The sequence below is a fragment of the Phyllobates terribilis genome, unplaced genomic scaffold (genome assembly GCF_046119375.1).
Source record: "Phyllobates terribilis strain yellow unplaced genomic scaffold, ASM4611937v1 Scaffold_4__5_contigs__length_816908805, whole genome shotgun sequence".
NCBI classification, from domain to species: Eukaryota; Metazoa; Chordata; class Amphibia; order Anura; family Dendrobatidae; genus Phyllobates; species Phyllobates terribilis.
The window spans coordinates 21,828,995-21,852,034 of NW_027362764.1; positions in this window are offsets into that span (position 1 = coordinate 21,828,995).

The window sequence follows — 23,040 nt, forward strand, 5'->3', positions numbered from 1 at the left end:
TAGTTATATTCTTGTGCATAGGGAGCAGTATTATAGTAGTTATATTCTTGTACATAGGAGCAGTATTATAGTAGTTATATTCTTGTACATAGGAGCAGTATTATAGTAGTTATATTCTTGTACATAGGAGCAGTATTATAGTAGTTATATTCTTGTACATAGGGAGCAGTATTATAGTAGTTATATTCTTGTATATAGGAGCAGTATTATAGTAGTTATATTCTTGTACATAGGAGCAGTATTATAGTAGTTATATTCTTGTACATAGGAGCAGTATTATAGTAGTTATATTCTTGTACATAGGGAGCAGTATTATAGTAGTTATATTCTTGTATATAGGAGCAGTATTATAGTCGTTATATTCTTGTACATAGGGGCAGTATTATAGTAGTTATATTCTTGTACATAGGAGCAGTATTATAGTAGTTATATTCTTGTACATAGGAGCAGTATTATAGTAGTTATATTCTTGTACATAGGGGGCAGTATTATAGTAGTTATATTCTTGTACATAGGAGCAGTATTATAGTAGTTATATTCTTGTGCATAGGGGGCAGTATTATAGTAGTTATATTCTTGTACATAGGGGGCAGTATTATAGTAGTTATATTCTTGTACATAGGGGGCAGTATTATAGTAGTTATATTCTTGTACATAGGGGACAGTATTATAGTAGTTATATTCTTGTACATAGGGGCAGTATTATAGTAGTTATATTCTTGTGCATAGGGGACAGTATTATAGTAGTTATATTCTTGTACATAGGAGCAGTATTATAGTAGTTACATTCTTGTGCATAGGGAGCAGTATTATAGTAGTTATATTCTTGTACATAGGGGCAGTATTATAGTAGTTATATTCTTGTACATAGGGGGCAGTATTATAGTAGTTATATTCTTGTACATAGGGGGCAGTATTATAGTAGTTATATTCTTGTACATAGGGGACAGTATTATAGTAGTTATATTCTTGTACATAGGAGCAGTATTATAGTAGTTATATTCTTGTGCATAGGGAGCAGTATTATAGTAGTTATATTCTTGTACATAGGGGCAGTATTATAGTAGTTATATTCTTGTACATAGGGGGCAGTATTATAGTATTTATATTCTTGTACATAGGGGGCAGTATTATAGTAGTTATATTCTTGTACATAGGAGCAGTATTATAGTAGTTATATTCTTGTGCATAGGGGGCAGTATTATAGTAGTTATATTCTTGTACATAGGGGGCAGTATTATAGTAGTTATATTCTTGTACATAGGGGGCAGTATTATAGTAGTTATATTCTTGTACATAGGGGACAGTATTATAGTAGTTATATTCTTGTACATAGGAGCAGTATTATAGTAGTTATATTCTTGTGCATAGGGAGCAGTATTATAGTAGTTATATTCTTGTACATAGGGGCAGTATTATAGTAGTTATATTCTTGTACATACTGGGCAGTATTATAGTATTTATATTCTTGTACATAGGGGGCAGTATTATAGTAGTTATATTCTTGTACATAGGAGCAGTATTATAGTAGTTATATTCTCATACATAGGAGCAGTATTATAGTAGTTATATACTTGTACATAGAGGGCAGTATTATAGTAGTTATATTCTTATACATAGGAGCAGTATTATAGTAGTTATATTCTTGTACATAGAGGGCAGTATTATAGTAGTTATATTCTTATACATAGGAGCAGTATTATAGTAGTTATATTCTTGTACATAGGAGCAGTATTATAGTAGTTATATTCTTGTACATAGGAGCAGTATTATAGTAGTTATAGTCTTGTACATAGGAGCAGTATTACAGTGATTATATTCTTGTACATAGGGGCAGTGTTATAGTAGTTATATTCTTGTACATAGGGGCAGTATTATAGTAGTTATATTCTTGCACATAGGAGCAGCATTATAGTAGTTATATTCTTGTACATAGGACCAGTATTATAGTAGTTATATTCTAGTACATAGGAGCAGTATTATAGTAGTTATATTCTTGTACATAGGGGGCAGTATTATAGTAGTTATATTCTTGTACATAGGAGCAGTATTATAGTAGTTATATTCTTGTACATAGGAGCAGTATTATAGTAGTTATATTCTTGTACATAGGGGCAGTATTATAGTGATTATATTCTTGTACATAGGAGCAGTATTATAGTAGTTGTATTCTTGTACATAGGGGACAGTATTATAGTAGTTATATTCTTGTACATAGGGGGCAGTATTATAGTAGTTATATTCTTGTACATAGGAGCAGTATTATAGTAGTTATATTCTTGTACATAGGAGCAGTATTATAGTAGTTATATTCTTGTACATAGGAGCAGCATTATAGTAGTTATATTCTTGTACATAGGGGGCAGTATTATAGTAGTTATATTCTTGTACATAGGAGCAGTATTATAGTAGTTATATTCTTGTGCATAGGGGCAGTATTATAGTAGTTATATTCTTGTACATAGGGGGCAGTATTATAGTAGTTATATTCTTGTACATAGGGGGCAGTATTATAGTAGTTATATTCTTGTACATAGGGGACAGTATTATAGTAGTTATATTCTTGTACATAGGGGCAGTATTATAGTAGTTATATTCTTGTACATAGGGGACAGTATTATAGTAGTTATATTCTTGTACATAGGAGCAGTATTATAGTAGTTATATTCTTGTGCATAGGGAGCAGTATTATAGTAGTTATATTCTTGTACATAGGAGCAGTATTATAGTAGTTATATTCTTGTACATAGGAGCAGTATTATAGTAGTTATATTCTTGTACATAGGAGCAGTATTATAGTAGTTGTATTCTTGTACATAGGGGACAGTATTATAGTAGTTATATTCTTGTACATAGGGGGCAGTATTATAGTAGTTATATTCTTGTACATAGGAGCAGTATTATAGTAGTTATATTCTTGTACATAGGAGCAGTATTATAGTAGTTATATTCTTGTACATAGGAGCAGCATTATAGTAGTTATATTCTTGTACATAGGGGGCAGTATTATAGTAGTTATATTCTTGTACATAGGAGCAGTATTATAGTAGTTATATTCTTGTGCATAGGGGCAGTATTATAGTAGTTATATTCTTGTACATAGGGGGCAGTATTATAGTAGTTATATTCTTGTACATAGGGGGCAGTATTATAGTAGTTATATTCTTGTACATAGGGGACAGTATTATAGTAGTTATATTCTTGTACATAGGGGCAGTATTATAGTAGTTATATTCTTGTACATAGGGGACAGTATTATAGTAGTTATATTCTTGTACATAGGAGCAGTATTATAGTAGTTATATTCTTGTGCATAGGGAGCAGTATTATAGTAGTTATATTCTTGTACATAGGAGCAGTATTATAGTAGTTATATTCTTGTACATAGGAGCAGTATTATAGTAGTTATATTCTTGTACATAGGAGCAGTATTATAGTAGTTATATTCTTGTACATAGGGAGCAGTATTATAGTAGTTATATTCTTGTATATAGGAGCAGTATTATAGTAGTTATATTCTTGTACATAGGAGCAGTATTATAGTAGTTATATTCTTGTACATAGGAGCAGTATTATAGTAGTTATATTCTTGTACATAGGGAGCAGTATTATAGTAGTTATATTCTTGTATATAGGAGCAGTATTATAGTCGTTATATTCTTGTACATAGGGGCAGTATTATAGTAGTTATATTCTTGTACATAGGAGCAGTATTATAGTAGTTATATTCTTGTACATAGGAGCAGTATTATAGTAGTTATATTCTTGTACATAGGGGGCAGTATTATAGTAGTTATATTCTTGTGCATAGGGGGCAGTATTATAGTAGTTATATTCTTGTACATAGGGGGCAGTATTATAGTAGTTATATTCTTGTACATAGGGGGCAGTATTATAGTAGTTATATTCTTGTACATAGGGGACAGTATTATAGTAGTTATATTCTTGTACATAGGGGCAGTATTATAGTAGTTATATTCTTGTGCATAGGGGACAGTATTATAGTAGTTATATTCTTGTACATAGGAGCAGTATTATAGTAGTTACATTCTTGTGCATAGGGAGCAGTATTATAGTAGTTATATTCTTGTACATAGGGGCAGTATTATAGTAGTTATATTCTTGTACATAGGGGGCAGTATTATAGTAGTTATATTCTTGTACATAGGGGGCAGTATTATAGTAGTTATATTCTTGTACATAGGGGGCAGTATTATAGTAGTTATATTCTTGTACATAGGAGCAGTATTATAGTAGTTATATTCTTGTACATAGGAGCAGTATTATAGTAGTTATATTCTTGTACATAGGGGCAGTATTATAGTGATTATATTCTTGTACATAGGAGCAGTATTATAGTAGTTATATTCTTGTACATAGGGGCAGTATTATAGTAGTTATATTCTTGTACATAGGGGGCAGTATTATAGTAGTTATATTCTTGTACATAGGGGGCAGTATTATAGTGATTATATTCTTGTATATAGGGGTAGTATTATAGTAGGTATATTCTTGTACATATGGGGCAGTATTATAGTAGTTATTTTCTTGTACATAGGGGGCAGTATTATAGTGATTATATTCTTGTACATAGGGGCAGTATTATAGTAGTTATATCCTTGTACATAGGAGCAGTATTACAGTAGTTATATTCTTGTACATAGGGGGCAGTATTATAGTAGTTATATTCTTGTACATAGGGGGCAGTATTATAGTGATTATATTCTTGTATATAGGGGTAGTATTATAGTAGGTATATTCTTGTACATAGGGGGCAGTATTATAGTAGTTATATTCTTGTACATAGGGGGCAGTATTATAGTGATTATATTCTTGTATATAGGGGTAGTATTATAGTAGGTATATTCTTGTACATAGGGGGCAGTATTATAGTAGTTATATTCTTGTACATAGGGGGCAGTATTATAGTGATTATATTCTTGTATATAGGGGTAGTATTATAGTAGGTATATTCTTGTACATAGGGGGCAGTATTATAGTAGTTATATTATTGTACATAGGGGCAGTATTATAGTGATTATATTCTTGTACATAGGAGCAGTATTATAGTAGTTATATTCTTGTACATAGGGGGCAGTATTATAGTAGTTATATTCTTGTACATAGGGGGCAGTATTATAGTGATTATATTCTTGTATATAGGGGTAGTATTATAGTAGGTATATTCTTGTACATAGGGGGCAGTATTATAGTAGTTATATTCTTGTACATAGGGGGCAGTATTATAGTGATTATATTCTTGTATATAGGGGTAGTATTATAGTAGGTATATTCTTGTACATAGGGGGCAGTATTATAGTAGGTATATTCTTGTATATAGGGGTAGTATTATAGTAGGTATATTCTTGTACATAGGGGGCAGTATTATAGTAGTTATATTCTTGTACATAGGGGGCAGTATTATAGTGATTATATTCTTGTACATAGGAGCAGTATTATAGTGGTTATGTTGTTGAATATAGAAGCTGTCTTCTGATTTTTTGCAGTCTTCTTCATAATATCATTATTTATCCTTTTCCTTTTTGTTTCTCTCTCCCATTTCTATGATTTAAGCTGTTTAGTTTCTCTGGAAACTATTGCTGCAAGTTGTTTGCTATCTTAAACAATCTTAAGCTTTTCTTATAAACACATCACCTCCCTCATCTAACTCTTCGCCTTTCTATAATTTTTTTCATCAATCTCACCCCCAGTCCATGCACCTGTCGTGATGCAACGCACAGATATCACGAGGCAACGGCAGTGATCGATAAAATTCTATTTAAATGCAGGAGTAATTTTACAGTAATTTTAAAGTAACTCTAAACAATTAGTGTTAGTAACAAGGTAAATAAATATTGAAACAGTAATCTTGGAATATCAAATAAAGTCTTTCACTATTTAACGTTAATGTTCCTTTAATGGTAGTGCATCCATTCGTTGGAGTTACCACGTTGGTTCCTTCTGCAGCTCTGGCCCTAGGGAGGGTCATCGGGTTTTTTCTGCTAGGCCGCAAGTCTCTCTCTTCAGTAGTCTATTATTGAGCCTTCCACGCACCAATCGGTCCCTTTCCAACCCGTTGTCCTAATCCAAGCCAACCCTAGGTTCTAGCTGGAATTGACAGCCCTGCTCACTCACGGTGTCCCTCCGCGATCGCAGGCGTGCCTCCCTTTGAGCAGTCTCCTCGTGGATCTTCTTGGCTTGACCATCGGTGGAAGTCTCTGGGGCTTGGGACGCAAAGGACTGGGCCTTCGCTCTTGAAAGGCGAAGTCTGATCTCCGAGGTTTATCCGGCGTAGGGCGCAGGTCTTGGTCTTGACCTGCGCAGTCTGAACTATGAGTCCCAGGGGGCGCCGTCAAAACTTTGTCTGCAAGCAGCCAGTACCCTGCTGGCACACGCTTCCTGCTTTGGCCTTTCACTCTGGCCGCAGCGTCTTCTCCTGTGAACATATGTACCTTGCGCTCTCTTGGCGCCAAAGTCTTCTCCGTTGTGCACACCTGCTCTCTTGTGCTCTCTTGGTGCATGGGCTTTCATATTCAGGAAGTCCTTCATGTGGGTACCCTGATCAGGTCGAGCACCCTAAATCACTCCCCTTGCAAATCCTCCAGCACAATTTGGTTTTGCTTGATTTTGCCTGGCCAACTGATGGCAGTCTTTCCTCATTAATGGCACATCCTGTAAGAGTTCTTCAGGGATATCATTGCTTCTTATTACATTCCTCCCCCGTTTTTGCTTGCTAGTCCTCGGGCGAGTGGGATCCTTGCAGTTTCGAAGTTTCTCCACAGGTAACCAGAGTTCAGCTAACAGTTGAGCACACTTCTTGGTCTTCTGCTGTATCTGGGACCAGACAAATTCATTCTGGGCATACCGGTTGGGAGGAATCCCGGCATTGGCCCGCTCAGTCCTGCGAGGCTCTTCCTTGAGAGGCACCTCAGGGGTACCTGAAGACTCAGCCAACGGGAATTGCAAGTCGACTTCCATTTTGTTTTCTGTGCCACTCGAGAGTGGCATCGGCATCTCCGGTGAACTCAATGGCACTGCAAGCCATTCTTCCTCCTCCTTTAAGGCTCCTCATTGTGGGACTTTGGCCACTTATGTTGGGGGCCCAGCCTGGGTATGGTTTTCTGTTTAGGAAGAGCAGGATCGCAACATATTCCAGTGCAACACTCGAGGTACCGCTGCGTTATCTTTCTCAGGCCTAACCTCTTAAACTGAGTTATCCAGGTGGATTTTCCTCACTACTCGGTAGGATACTACTTCCCAGCGGTGTTCCAGCTTGTTCCCGGGTCGCTTGGCCCGCACCAGCACACGGTCCCCGGCTGGAGTTGTCCACCCGACATCGGGGATCAACCTGAATGCTCCACTTGCCGAAAATTCTGCTCATTCAACTTCCTTACTGTCTGAAGTCAGTGTCGGTGTTCTTTGATCCAGGCATCTGGACTACTGCTCCGACAGGGGTCCTCCGAATCATTCTCCAGTTCAGTGATCTCTCATACGTTTCGCCCAAAACAGCAGCATGTAGTTCGGTTCAGCATGCAAGGGTTCGGTTGAAGCACTCACAGGCCCCGTTTCCTTGTGGACGATACAGTGTGGTTCGGTATTTATCGATTCCGTAGATAAGATACAGCTCATCCATTACTCGCCCCTTGAAGCAGGCCCCTTAGTCGGAGTGAATTCGCTTCGGGCACCCATATATGCAGATGAAGTTCTGACAGATGGCTCTGGCTGCAGCTTCCGCTGTCTGATCCCGGGTGGGAGTCACCACCGCGTTCTTGGTGAAGTGATCACTCATCACCAAGCAATATCCGAAGCCATTGTACGAAGTTCCGATCATCAGATAGTTGACCATCAGGACCTCCAAAGGCGCAGAAGTTCAGATAGCCTGAATAGGGGCTATCTGGGAGTTTGGTCAGCTCACACCGGCGACATCTTCGGCAAACTCCTTTGACCTCTTGCCACATTTGAGGCCAATATACCAGTCATTGCAAACACCGAAAGGTCTTCTCTACACCAAATTGGACACCCCTCTCATGAGCTTCTTTAGCCAGCTGCACTACCAGCGCTTCTGGAGCCACTACTTGCCAGGTAACCCAAAGTCATCTTCATGTTGTAGAGAGATGAACAAGAGAGACTAAGTAACTGTAAGTGAACACCCTCTGCTAGAACAAACTAAAAGTGAAAGTAAAACAAAGAATTGTGCTAGCAAGAACCAAATGGTACTAGCAGAATTGCAGGGGGGGAGACTTTGTACACTGGACCTGATCAGGTGACCCAGAGAGTTTCCTGGATATAAAAGCCTTGTGTGCCAGATTGCAGGGGGATTTTGGCACCAAGAGTGTGCAAGGTGCGGATGTGCATCCAAGAAGACGCTGCAGCCAGAGATTTGGCACTAGGCTGCAGAGTGGAGCAGACGTGCTCCAGAGGGACTGCAGAGCCCAGCGCAACAGGCCTTAGCCGGAGACCTGCGCTCACCAGAGTTGGACACTGCCTGAGAGTCTCCGGACTCCTCGCAGAAGCGCCCTGGGCCCTGCGCATGCTGGTCAGAGTCAAGACCTGTGCCCCACACTGAGTAAGTTCCTGGGATCCGACGCCGCCTGTCAAAAGCCGAGGTCTGGATCCCCTTACCCCAAGCGTGAGAGACTACCGTCGATGGTCAAGCCAAGAAGAGCTGAGAGAGGACTGCAACAGGAGAGACGCACCAGCAACCGCGGAGGAATCGCGCAAGTGAACGGGGCTGTCACTTCCAAATCTCACTCACAGTACCGGGGACAGTTGGGATTAGGACTTCAGGTTGGGTGGGGGCCGGTTGGTGCGTGGGAGGCTAAACGGTATCTGATAGACTTTATTCAGAAGAGACTTGCAGCCTAGCGGGAATAACCGGTGACCCCTGCTAGGGCCATACAAAGAAAACTCATGTGGTGACTCCCACGACTGGGTGCATCACACTTTTGCAAGGAACTTTACCGTTATTCACTGAAAATATTTCTTATTGTTATTCCAAGTTGCTGTATATTACCCCTGTTACTAACCCCCTTATATAATAGTTGTTATACATGTAAAGTAGTTAAAGTAGTTATATCAATCCTTGCCTGTTCTGCCTTGTGTCTCTGTGTGTTGCATTCCGGCACCTGTGTCACAATGTTGTTTAAACACTCCTCCATATTGCTGTAATAATTGTTCAACCTGTCCAAATTGCCTCAAGGAAAACTTTGTAAGGTTGGCCTCCATCTGTTCCAGGAGGCGACGTCCAGCCAGTGGTTCGCTTCTTTTTTCCTGACTGTCCAGCTACACTGCTAAGGTCCATGGATTTCCTCCCACAGGTGTCAGTCCTATAGCATCAGTTCTGGTGAGATCTTCCGGCATTATGCAAACTCGGGCCACTACTTGTCGGGACGTCAACTGTAAGCTTACTCCACTCAAGTTTATACAATGCACAGGTACTCGTCCTTGTTGCACGGTGGCCAGGGTAAGGGCAATCAATAATCCGGAGATCGCTTCTTCTCCCTTTATCGGCTCAACCTGGACGTCCACACCCTCTAAAGACACATGGGCCAGTACCAGCACAGTGAGTGTAGTCTGTCCCACCGGCAGTGTCACTGTGGCTTCTATCTATCCATACTTTGCCGAGACGCTGGGAGGCAGCGGGTAACTTCTCAATTTGGCTGGCTCGCACAAGTTGCTGAAACATTTTCTTACTGGCCGGGCAACGAGTATCATGGGTCCAGTTGTTATTACCAGGGCCCTCAGCCAAGAATTGTCCCACTTCTTTTAACACATTCATGTCTAGGGTTACAATGGGTCCTCCTCCTCCGGACCCCTTTGTCTGCACTATTCCTTTTCGGCCCAGGTCTTTTCCACAGGCCCGCACAAACATCCTCACTACTCCTGCTACTGGGATAGGCATTTGATTAGGTGCCATCAGTCAGATGGTGTGTTCTTTTCTGCAACTTTGGGAAAGTGACTCTGGAAATACGCCTCCGGCATAGTGGTCACTTGGCGTCCCGTGTCCATCAACCAACGAATGGTTGCCCATTGAATTCAGCCCAGGAAATGGGTCTCTCTGAGAGAATATCCTCAGAGTTCTCTCTTCCGCCCTCTGAGGCTCAAAACCCCATGGTATGCTCCATGACTGTGGGGCGCATTAGTTTAACGGGCGCCCCTTCTCCTCCTTTCTCGACTTGAAAGGTGCCCCCTTCCATCGCAGGTCCAACACTCTGGCTCGTGTTCAGCTGATGGGCTATGTACATGGCATGATAAGGTTTGGAAGGAGCGACTTTCTCGCTCTGATCTTCTCTTAAATAAAGCTGTGTGATCTGCCGGAGAGATGATAGCAGGGGTTCCCTTGATACTGCACAGCTCACCTCGAATGTCCCGGATCTCTTGACGTATCTCCCGCACCCAGTGCAGGTTGACTCGGGGATGACCACTTCATGACTCCAGACTCCGGATCACGGCGTTGAGAACAGGGGTCTCTCTCTCCAAGACTCTACCTTTGGCCCCAAACTCAAGGAAGCCCAGATCGTAGGCGCTCCATTAAGACCTGCTTCAAAGTGGGATCCGTCAGCCCAGCCACGAGTTGGTTCCGCAACACTTCGTTCAATGCACCCAGTCACTTCGTTCAGTGGTCTTCTTGGTGATATGGGCCCTCACTTCCTGCAATTCATTAAAATACTGAGCTATGGTCTCATTTTCCCTTTAGACCCACTGAAACAACTACATGCGAAGGTGCCCTAGGTCCATGGTGTCACCATGCATGTCCTCCACGATTTTTATCAACTTATACACAGTGTCATGATCTCTAGATGGGCCATACATAACCGTCTGCCGGGCCTCCTTGTCAATGGTCAGGAGGGCTAGCCCGACCTGGACGGAAGGGGTAAGGGAATACATGCACAGCATGCTTCTCAGCCTCTTTAACCAGTCCCACAGCGACACGCTGCTCCCCGTGAACTTGGGAAGATTGCTGAGCATAGCCCCCAAGGGTATATGTCTCCTTCCGGGCTCGGTCATGGACTGGTCCTCTGAATGTTGCATCCTGCCGGCTATGCCACATATAATGCAAGCGTCTGGATGCAATGCACAGATATCATTAGGCAACGACAGTCAGTGATCGATATAATTCTATTTAAATGCAGTAGTTATTGTTACACGTACGCCGCCTAAATTCAGAGAGGGGCGAGAGCGGTTACATGAATTTGTTGGAATCCTGGGGGAACCGTTACTGAGGGCGACCATAGGCTGCAGCTTCTCCCAGGCGCTCGATAGATTCAGAAAATAAATATAAACAAGAGGTAAAAGAATCGTGTACATTTATATAGCATTAAAAGGTACCTATATGTGTACCGATTGCAAGTGATGACCGGATTGTGGACATATATGGAAATGGACCATCAAATGAAATAGCAAAACCCGAAAGAAAAAAACTTCGAAAACAGTCCAGCGTGAATCAAGCAAATTTTTTTATTGAGACAATGATTGTGAAAGACAATACAGTTATTAAGCAAGGGGATAAAAACAAGCACGAAAAGGGGCGCCACAGCAGAAATGTGAGAAGATGGTGAACAGCCAAGTGTATAAAGTGCTACCTGCCTAGAGTATCCACGCAAGTAGGAGGAAAAATAAAATGAATGAATAAATATATGATGAATAACGTGGTGCTAGTGCTTTGTAGTGCACTTACACCATATTCCTGCTGTAAAAAGTATGAGCAGGTGAAAGACAAAAGAATCCTAGGCACCTAAGTTACACTGACATAAAGTTATGAGTAGAGAGCATGTTGCTTAGTAGAGTATATATCCATATGATATGGCATACTGTTAGATATTTGATTATGATTCTATATATGATATATAATACAGTCAAGAGGTGAATTTGCTGCTCTGCAATGGCACCCAGCCCGACGCGCGTTTCGGCGCGTTTCTGGACTCTACTACTCTTCTACTCACAGCTTTATGTCAGTGTAACTTAGGTGCCTAGGATTCTTTTGTCTTTCACCTGCTCATACTTTTACAGCAGGAATATGGTGTAAGTGCACTACAAAGCACAGTACAGCACAGTTTTAATGCATACGCAACCACAGGCTTTTCCTTCACAAGGACTCAATAGTGCACAGCATTCTTTATCCTGCATGGAGATGGAGGGGGGGAAGGGTGTGATGAGGGAGATGATCTCTATGACAGGCTTCCTTCCAGTCCTTATCTTCCTGGCCGATAATACTTCACACTGTTAGCTCAGGGAGTCTAACTGACCTTTGTTTAACTTCCCTCCTGACCTGAATTTTGTTCCCTTGACTTCTGTGAGATACAGATCATAAGCCACCTTTCTCTTCGGCTCCGGTCAGGCAGTAAACAACTTCCCAACAATCCCCCTGGGGCTCTGCTAAAACACTCCCCTTGTCCTGTGACTGTGTTAACCCCTCTAGTTGCTGGATGCTTCTGGAGCACAACACTTCCTGTCTCCTGTGCTTGTGCTACTTCTAATAGTTGCTGAATGCTTTTAAAGCAACAGCACTACTTCTGCATGTCACACTCTGCAACAGCACTACTTCTGGATGTCACATTATTTTACAGTAATTTAAAGTAACTCTGATAGTTACTTTAAAGTTAGTAACTTGCAACTAACAATGAAATGAATAACAATAAGCTTGGAATATCAAATAAAGCCAGACAAAATTGTTGACAGAATTCCAAATTTGTGGATAAACAACTTTGTTTCAAGCATGTGATGCTCATTCACACTCACCTGTGGCAAGTAACAGGTGTAGGCAATGTGAAATTCACACCTGAAACCAGATAAAAAGGAGAGGAGTTGACTCAATCTTTGCATTGTGTGTCTGTGTGTGCCACATTAAGCATGGAGAACAGAAAGAGGAGAAGAGAACTGTCTGAGGATGTGAGAACCAAAATTGTTGAACAATATCAACAATTTCAAGGTTACAATTCCATATCTAGAAATCTAATGTTCCATTGTCCGCGGTGCGCAACTGTCACAGGTGTGTCACTTGTGACAGTCGCCCTACAGTTGGTTGCAGAAGATCTCCTTGTTTGGCATTACAGACACCTTCTTGAATCTGTCTCACTCTAGGACCCATCGGCTACCTCCCTCCTGTTAATTGACACCCATGCCTGGGTGTTTAAATAATTTCTGTTTGCAGCAGGACGGTGGTGGTGATATTCACATGTTTCCTTGAGAAGGCTTGGAGCTTCTGCAGTCTGCTTACTTCCTCCCTTGTGCTAGGAGGACGTTTGGTGTAATCTCTCTGAAGTCGACTCAAGCTAAGTTACTTTTCCCTGTGTGTGTCTCAAAATGTGAGTAAGCCAAAATCCTTCTGGGAAAGCGTCTTGTGGACAGATGAGACCAAGATAGAGATTTTTGGTAAAGCACATCATTCCACTGTTTACGGAAAACAGAATGAGGCCTACAAAGAAAAAAACACAGACCTACAGTCGGATATGGTGGAGGTTCAAATATGTTTTGGGGCTGTTTTGCTGCCTGTGGCACTGGGTGCCTTGCCTGAGTGCAAGGCAACATGAAATATGAAGATTACTAAAGGATTTTGGGTGGCAATGTAGTGACCAGTGACATAAAGCTGGCTTTTTGCATCCTAGGTCATGGGTCTTCCTGCAGGACAATGACCCCAAACACACTTCAAGAAGCCCCCAGAAATGGATGGAAACAAAGCGCTGGAGAGTTCTGAAGTGGCAGCAAGGAGTCCGGATCTAAATCCTATTGTCCATCTGTGGAGATATTTTAAAATTTCTGGTGGACGAAGGCTCCTTCAAATATGAGAGACCTGGAGATGTAAGAAGAGTCCAAGATCCAAGAAGCTGATGGTTATAGGAAGTGACTGATTGCAGTTATTTATTCCAGAGGGTGCAACCAAATATTAAATGGAGGGCGCCAACAATTTTGACCAAAACATGTGTAATTGTGATAATGTTCTGGGAGAAATACTTCATTCTCCGGAACAATTTCAAGGGTGCCAACACTTTCGGCCATGACTGTATGTATGTATAGATATTGGCTTGTGATCAGTTTGGATGCTTTACAAGAATTATTGCCATTACTATTTTAATTTTTAGAATTATGGTTATTATTATTATTATTATTATGTGGCTGTATCATTCATGTTGTCACTTTCGGATACTGGGTTTGGATTTTTCATTTCCTATATGTCGGGGGGCACCTGGTGGGAGCTTCATACAAAGCCTGAATTATGCTCCGTGCGGACCACCTCCATCGCAGCTGCTATCTGGTCACTTCCACCACATTTACCACCAGCTTCAGCCGGCTCACCAGTTTGGTTAGTGGTTGTGATCTTATCCCCAGGAGTTGGGACTGGAGCCGGGACCACCAAGTCTTACATTAGACCTTCTTCTTTGGAAACATAAAATAAAAAAGCTCAATTTATATTTTTCCTATTCTCATAGCAAAACATCTTTACAGGAGCTCGATATCATTAGTAAGCAGAAACTGCTTCCATTCCGGGAGGGTTCAGCCGCACATTTAGCGTGGGTCGCCCAGATAATCCACACTTCATAAATCACCCGAGTCCTCCATCGGTGACTTTTAGGTGATCAAGAGAATTGTGCCAAAAACCCTCGAATGTTCCCGTTATGAGCTGCCGGTTCCCCCTCCGTGTATCTGTGCAGACGTCCATCAGAAAGAGCTTAGTCTGAGGTTCCCGGGAGCAGAGATGCATTGTGGGTAATTATCGTACTATCAATACATTGTACATCCTCCGCAGAGGGTTCACATTGTTACCACAATTAACGGTAACAAATTCTCGAATAGTTATTCCTTACAGGGGAAAACTGCAGCAAAACCACATTGTTATAATATTGGAGCGAGGTGTCACAAGGGGCAAAATTTCACCTTCTTCTTGGAGCGACGTAGCGACCAAATGAGCAAGAAGAATAGAGCAGCCAGGGGCAACAGGTTCATATGCAGAGCGCAGCAGCGAAGAAGAGTTTGTAATCAGCTGCTGTGCTCTGCATAGGCACTAATCAAATGGACAAAGCTCTCCGTATGATGAATAATAATAATAATAATAAAAATAATTTTTATAGCGCCAGCATATTTCTCAGCACTTTACAATTTTTGGGGGGGACTTATACAGACAATACAGATGTTACAGAATAAGCATAACACAGATATTAATAGGAGTGAGGGTCCGGCTGCTCCCAAGCTTACAGTCTATGAGGAAATAGGGGGGACACAAAAGGTAAAATCTACATATATAGTATAATACAGCCATCATATACTAAATAGGGTAAGTACATAGCATTACATGAACTGGTCGTCAGCCAGTATGTGCACAGTACAGACAGAGGCTAATCAGTGCATGGATGGGATGAACATGATTTTGAAGAATTTTTATTTCTAATATGGGCCACACTGGGACAGTTAGATAAGTGTGTGGAGGCCATACGACAGACTAAAGAAATGGGATTTTAGGGAACGCCTAAAACTGTGGGTATTGGGAATTAATTGAATTGTCCTGGGTAGTGCATTCCAAATAATTGGTGCAGCACGAAAGAAATCTTGGAGACGGCAGTGGGAAGTTCGGATTATGGAGGATTTTAGTTTTAAGTCACTGGCAGAACGGAGGGCACGTGTAGGGTGGTAGACTGAGACAAGGGAGGAGATGTAGGGCGGTGTGGTAGCATGGAGCGCTTTGTGGGTAAGCTTGATAAGTTTATATTGAACTCTGTATTGGATGGGTAACCAGTGCAATGACTGGCACAGGGTGGAGGCATCGGTGTAGAGGTTGGCGAGGAATATGATCCTGGCTGCTGCATTCAGGACGGATTGGATAGAGGAGGGTTTAGAAAGAGGGAGCCCGATAAGTAGAGAGTTGCAATAGTCCAGACGAGAATGAATAAGAGCTACAGTAAGAGTTTTTGCCGAGTCAAAGGTAAGAAAAGTTCTTATTCTTGAGATGTTTTTGAGGTGTAGATGACATGAACGAGCGAATGATCTGATGTGAGGAGTGAAGGAAAGATCTGAGTCAAAAATGACCCCAAGACAGCGGGCTTGTTGCTGGGGAGTAATGGTTGAGCCACAAACGGGAATGGCAATATCGGGCACAGGTAGGTTAGTGGAGGGAGGAAAGACGAGGAGTTCAGTTTTTGACAGATTCAGTTTTAGGCAGAGGGACGACATAATGTAAGAGACGGTGGAAAGACAATCACTGGTCTTTTGTAGTAATGCCGGGGTGATGTCCGGAGCAGAGGTGTATAATTGGGTGTCATCAGCATAGAGATGGTACTGAAAACCGAATCTACTGATTGTTTGTCCAATAGGAGCGGTGTATAAGGAGAAAAGAAGGGGGCCTAGGACTGATCCTTGAGGAACCCCGACAGTAAGGGGAAGGAGAGAGGAGGAGGAGGAGCCGGCAAAAGACACAGAGAAGGAGCGGTCAGAGAGATAGGAGGAGAACCAGGAGAGAACAGTGTCCTTGAGGCCAATAGTGCGGAGCATAGTGAGGAGGAGCTGGTGATCCACAGTGTCGAATGCTGCAGAGAGATCCAGGAGATCAGCAGGGAGCAGTGACCATTAGATTTAGCTGTTAGTAGATCATTAGAGACTTTAGTGAGGGCAGTTTCAGTGGAGTGTGAAGAGCGGAAACCAGATTGTAAAGGGTCAAGAAGAGAGTTATCTGAGAGATAGCGGATTAGAAGTGTGATTTGTAAAGTTGGTCACTGCCTATGCAAAGGGCAGAAGCCAATGACAAACTGATCCCCACTGCTGCGCTCTGCATAGGCAGTGACCTTAATGAGAAGCTCTCAGTATGATGAAGTGAGCACTGTCAAGTCGGTCGCCACCTATGCAGAGCACAGCAGCCAAAGACAAACTGATTTCTACAGTTTCGCTCTGCATAGGCAGTCAGTAAGATTACAAAGGCTGTACTGTGCTCTCCCGCAGCTCCCAGCCTCTCCTCTCACTGGTGATTTTGTAAATGTAGAGACAGAGAATTGCTGGGGGAGCTCTCCCATATTTAAATAAGTTTTCTCTTTAAAATAAATAAAGCAGTAACTTTATAATAAACTTTTTTCTCTTACCCTAACTAGAGTTAGGATTAGACTTATGGCAAGGCCACGGCCCCACTATCAGTATTCGGTCAGTAGTTTTCCCAGGAGTGGGTGATAAATGCAGAATTGGTGATTGCAGTAAAACGAAGAAAATAACCAGAAGGTTAAAGGGCAAACTGTGATGTCATCAGTATCTTCCTAAAATACAAGGCGCTCAGTACTCGGCAGGTGGAGGGGCCCCAGGGAGCACGGACGGCCATCGGTTTGAGGGACTTAACACTTTCCTGTCCATGATATTCTGACTGAACACATCACCTCATCAAGACGAGCGTGAAATTCACCGGGGCCATCATGTGTGAACGCGACCCAATTCCATTCCTGGTTTTCTCTGGACTTTGTAGCTCTCTGTTTAGAGTCCCGTGTGATGATGTCACTAGCTTGTTCATAGAGGAGGAGCAGTGATTGGCTGACGCAGACATATGATGTCACTATGGGTGTCTCCTTATTGTCAAGTCCAGCCCATCTCTGTACTCTAAACATGCACCAGACAGAATAAAAGCTCCCTCTAGTGGACGTTAGAAAACAAAAATGGCTGCCCAGAGTAACATGTCGGGATACAAGGTTCACACCCTGGTAAAATACAGAGTTTAAGAAACTTTTAATGGAGATATAATAAAGCTTATATAGAGGAATCATCAAGTGTATATAGGGGTAGAATGAGGTGTATATAGGGGATTATTTAGGTGTATATAAGGAGTATAATAATGTGTATATATCACTATAATGAGGTGTATATAGGGGATTATTTAGGTGTATATAAGGGGTATAATAATGTGTATATATCACGATAAAGAGGTGTATATATAGGGGATTAGGTGTATATAAGGGGTATAATAAGGCTCATATATGGGGTATAATGCGGTGTAATAAGGCTTACATAGGAGGGTAATGATGACTATATTGGGGTGCAGTAAGGATTGTATCGGGGTATAATATAGTGCGGGGTAAACTCTCGGCGTTGCTGGATGATGAACTCGCCATTTTTGACCTGAGCTCCAGCGGAGATGGAGGATTTGTGTTTCTTCGGATAGAGAATCTCCTCGAGGAGCGGTCGCTGCCAGGGCTGCTCAGTGCCCCTGAAAGACTCCAGTTACAGCCCTCGCTGCCCGGGGAAAGAAGGCGGCTGCCACCCCTTAAGCTGATTGTCGGATCCCTCATTCCATGGAGTCGTTGTGCAGTGCACGGTTCAGCCGCCGGCCGCCCGGTCACACAAGTATTATGTTGTGCCATTACTGTCTACGGTTACACCACCCCGGGAACCAGTGCACCAAAATAAAGGCTCCATTCTATTCCCTATGGGAGTCGCCCCTACAGATGGCAGCCATTGCCGCAGGCGTCTCAGCTTCTGGTTACAGCAGGACTCTCACATACGAGCGGAGCGGACGGCTCCCACAGATGACAGCAACCATCTCTGCTGAACGATGAGGATGATGATGATGCCAACCATGACATACCATAAAGAGCGACACAGAGACACAGGCTATATACACCGGGATCTGTATGGTCATATTTCTAGACTTTCATACAATCACTAAAGCCTCTGTGCGAGCCCTGTCCAGCTGTGCCCCAGCGGCGCAAGAAGAGGGCTCCTGACTGTCCAGGGGTATATATACATAGGGTGAGGAGTCAGGCAGCACACCAAAACTTCCTCCACACATGTATCTCTGCATACAGGGAGCTCCCCCTAGTGGTGGCTGCAGAAAGAATCTTATCATGTATCTCTGTATACAGGGAGCTCCCCCTAGTGGTGACTGCAGACAGGATCTTATCATGTATCTCTGTATACAGGGAGCTCCCCCTAGTGTGACTGCAGACAGGATCTTATCATGTATCTCTGTATACAGGGAGCTCCCCCTAGTGGTGGCTGCAGACAGAATCTTATCATTTATCTCTGTATACAGGGAGCTCCCCCTAGTGGTGGCTGCAGACAGAATCTTATCATTTATCTCTGTATACAGGGAGCTCCCCCTAGTGGTGGCTGCAGACCGAATCTTATCATGTATCTCTGTATACAGGGAGCTCCCCCTAGTGGTGGCTGCAGACAGGATCTTATCATGTATCTCTGTATACAGGGAGCTCCCCCTAGTGGTGGCGGCAGACAGAATCTTATCATGTATCTCTGTATACAGGGAGCTCCCCCTAGTGGTGGCTGCAGATAGAATCTTATCATGTATCTCTGTATACAGGGAGCTTCCCCTAGTGGTGGCTGCAGAAAGAATCTTATCATGTATCTCTGTATACAGGGAGCTCCCCCTAGTGGTGGCTGCAGAAAGAATCTTATCATGTATCTCTGTATACAGGGAGCTCCCCCTATTGGTGGCTGCAGACAGGATCTTATCATGTATCTCTGTATACAGGGAGCTCCCCCTAGTGGTGGCTGCAGACAGAAACTTATCATGTATCTCTGTATACAGGGAGCTCCCCCTAGTGGTGGCTGCAGACAGAAACTTATCATGTATCTCTGTATACAGCGAGCTCCCCCTAGTGGTGGCTGCAGAAAGAATCTTATCATGTATCTCTGTATACAGGGAGCTCCCCCTAGTGGTGGCTGCAGACAGAATCTTATCATGTATCTCTGTATACAGGGAGCTCCCCCTAGTGGTGGCTGCAGAAAGAATCTTATCATGTATCTCTGTATACAGGGAGCTCCCCCTAGTGGTGGCTGCAGAAAGAATCTTATCATGTATCTCTGTATACAGGGAGCTCCCCCTAGTGGTGGCTGCAGACAGGATCTTATCATGTATCTCTGTATACAGGGAGCTCCCCCTAGTGGTGGCTGCAGACAGGATCTTATCATGTATCTCTGTATACAGGGAGCTCCCCCTAGTGGTGGCTGCAGACAGAATCTTATCATGTATCTCTGTATACAGGGAGCTCCCCCTAGTGGTGGCTGCAGACAGAAACTTATCATGTATCTCTGAATACAGCGAGCTCCCCCTAGTGGTGGCTGCAGAAAGAATCTTATCATGTATCTCTGTATACAAGGAGCTCCCCCTAGTGGTGGCTGCAGACAGGATCTTATCATGTATCTCTGTATACAGGGAGCTCCCCCTAGTGGTGGCTGCAGAAAGAATTTTATCATGTATCTCTGTATACAGGGAGTTCCCCCTAGTGGTGACTGCAGACAGAATCTTATCATGTATCTGTGTATACAGTGAGCTCCCCCTAGTGGTGGCTGCAGACAGAATCTTATCATGTATCTCTGTATACAGGGAGCTCCCCCTAGTGGTGACTGCAGACAGAATCTTATCATGTATCTCTGTATACAGGGAGCTCCCCCTATTGGTGGCTGCAGACAGAATCTTTCATGTATCTCTGTATACAGGGAGCTCCCCCTAGTGGTGGCTGCAGACAGGATGTTATCATGTATCTCTGTATACAGGGAGCTACCCCTAGAGGTGACTGCAGACAGAAACTTTCATGTATCTCTGTATACAGGGAGCTCCCCCTAGTGGTGGCTGCAGACAGGATCTTATCATGTATCTCTGAATACAGAGAGCTCCCCCTAGTGGTGGCTGCAGACAGGATCTTATCATGTATCTCTGTATACAGAGAGCTCCCCCTAGTGGTGGCTGCAGACAGAATCTTATCATGTATCTCTGTATACAGGGAGCTCCCCCTAGTGGTGGCTGCAGACTGGATCTTATCATGTATCTCTGTATACAGAGAGCTCCCCCTAGTGGTGGCTGCAGACAGAATCTTATCATGTATCTCTGCATACAGGGAGCTCCCCCTAGTGGTGGCTGCAGAAAGAATCTTATCATGTATCTCTGTATACAGGGAGCTCCCCCTAGTGGTGGCTGCAGACAGAATCTTATCATGTATCTCTGTATACAGGGAGCTCCCCCTAGTGGTGGCTGCAGACAGAAACTTATCATGTATCTCTGTATACAGCGAGCTCCCCCTAGTGGTGGCTGCAGAAAGAATCTTATCATGTATCTCTGTATACAGGGAGTTCCCCCTAGTGGTGGCTGCAGACAGGATCTTATCATGTATCTCTGTATACAGGGAGCTCCCCCTAGTGGTGGCTGCAGAAAGAATCTTATCATGTATCTCTGTATACAGGGAGTTCCCCCTAGTGGTGACTGCAGACAGAATCTTATCATGTATCTGTGTATACAGTGAGCTCCCCCTAGTGGTGGCTGCAGACAGAATCTTATCATGTATCTCTGTATACAGGGAGCTCCCCCTAGTGGTGGCTGCAGACAGAATCTTATCATGTATCTGTGTATACAGTGAGCTCCCCCTAGTGGTGGCGGCAGACAGAATCTTATCATGTATCTCTGTATACAGGGAGCTTCCCCAAGTGGTGGCTGCAGACAGAATCTTATCATGTATCTGTGTATACAGTGAGCTCCCCCTAGTGGTGGCTGCAGACAGAATCTTATCATGTATCTCTGTATACAGGGAGCTCCCCCTAGTGGTGGCTGCAGACAGAATCTTTCATGTATCTCTGTATACAGGGAGCTCCCACTAGTGGTGACTGCAGACAGAATCTTATCATGTATCTGTGTATACAGTGAGCTCCCCCTAGTGGTGGCTGCAGACAGAATCTTATCATGTATCTCTGTATACAGGGAGCTCCCCCTAGTGGTGACTGCAGACAGAATCTTATCATGTATCTCTGTATACAGGGAGCTCCCCCTAGTGGTGGCTGCAGACAGAATCTTTCATGTATCTTTGTATACAGGGAGCTCCCCCTAGTGGTGGCTGCAGACAGGATCTTATCATGTATCTCTGTATACAGGGAGCTCCCCCTAGAGGTGATTGCAGACAGAATCTTTCATGTATCTCTGTATACAGGGAGCTCCCCCTAGTGGTGGCTGCAGACAGGATCTTATCATGTATCTCTGTATACAGAGAGCTTCCCCTAGTGGTGGCTGCAGACAGGATCTTATCATGTATCTCTGTATACAGAGAGCTCCCCCTAGTGGTGGCTGCAGACAGAATCTTATCATGTATCTCTGTATACAGGGAGCTCCCCCTAGTGGTGACTGCAGACAGAGTCTTATCATGTATCTCTGTATACATGGAGCTCCCCCTAGTGGTGACTGCAGACAGAATCTTATCATGTATCTCTGTAATACAGGGAGCTCCCCCTAGTGGTGTCTGCAGACAGAATCTTATCATGTATCTCTGTATACCGGGAGCTCGCCCTAGTGGTGTCTGCAGACAGAATCTTATCATCTATCTCTGTATACAGGGAGCTCCCCCTAATGGTGGCTGCAGACAGAATCTTATCATGTAACTCTGTATACAGGGAGCTCCTCCTAGTGGTGGCTGCAGACAGAATCTTATCATGTATCTCTGTATATAGGGAGCTCCCCCTAGTGGTGGCTGCAGACAGGATCTTATCATGTATCTCTGTATACAGGGAGCTCCCCCTACTGGTGGCTGCAGACAGGATCTTATCATGTATCTCTGTATACAGAGAGTTCCCCCTAGTGGTGACTGCAGACAGAATCTTATCATGTATCTCTGTATACAGGGAGCTCCCCCTAGTGGTGACTGCAGACAGAATCTTATCATGTGTCTCTGTATACAGGGGGCTTCCCCTCGTATTGATAGTACGCCGAAACTTATCATGTATCTCTGTATATGGAGAACTCCCCCTAGTGGTGGCTGCAGACAGGATCTTACCATTAAGCTCTGTATACCGGTAGCTCGCCCTAGTGGTTGCTACGGACATTTTGTTATCTTATATCTCTGTGCACAGGAAGTTCCCCCTAGTGGTGAGTGCAGACAGAATCTTATCATGTATCCCTCTATACAGGGAGCTCCACCTAGTGGTGGTTGCAGACAAGATCTTATCATGTATCTCTGTATACAGGGAGCTCCCTCTAGTGTTTGCTGCAGACAGAATCTTATCATGTACCTATGTATACAGGGAGCTCCCCCTATTGGTAGCTGCGGACAGAATCCTATCATGTTTCTCTGTATACAGGGAGCT